The 359-nt window shown below is 38.4% G+C and overlaps 1 non-coding gene across 1 annotated transcript; it reads right to left on the reverse strand.

The window, feature by feature from the left end:
* Positions 1-236: 236 nt before the first annotated feature.
* On the reverse strand, positions 237-351 carry trnal-caa (transfer RNA leucine (anticodon CAA)). Its single transcript has 2 exons — positions 314-351; positions 237-282 (listed from the first exon to the last, which is right to left on the reverse strand). It is a non-coding gene; the product is annotated as a tRNA-Leu (tRNA).
* Between the last annotated feature and the right edge of the window lie 8 nt (positions 352-359).

The raw sequence follows: 359 nt of genomic DNA on the forward strand, positions 1-359 counted from the left end.
ATAGTAACTGAATATAACATTTCAAAGATATTAATCTGAAATTTTGTGTTGTGGTAGCTGAGAGCATATCTCAACAAATCCTGAAATAAAATAAATACATCCAAGATGGCCACTAAGGCCCCAATTCTGTTATTTTTTGACATATGGAGCTGAAATTGGGCTGTGAGTAATTTGCAAACTTCAACATGTAGTACTGTCATGCAATAAGCTTAAAAAGTCATCACTGATCAAAGTTTTGTCAGGAGTGGGATTTGAACCCACGCATCCATTCAGAGACCAGAAGTCCCACCCACAACGAGGGAAGTTTTTTTTTCTTGAGTCTGGCGCCTTAGACCACTCGGCCATCCTGACATTTGTTT

This window comes from Austrofundulus limnaeus, unplaced genomic scaffold (genome assembly GCF_001266775.1).
Source record: "Austrofundulus limnaeus strain Quisiro unplaced genomic scaffold, Austrofundulus_limnaeus-1.0 Scaffold8440, whole genome shotgun sequence".
Lineage (NCBI taxonomy): Eukaryota > Metazoa > Chordata > Actinopteri > Cyprinodontiformes > Rivulidae > Austrofundulus > Austrofundulus limnaeus.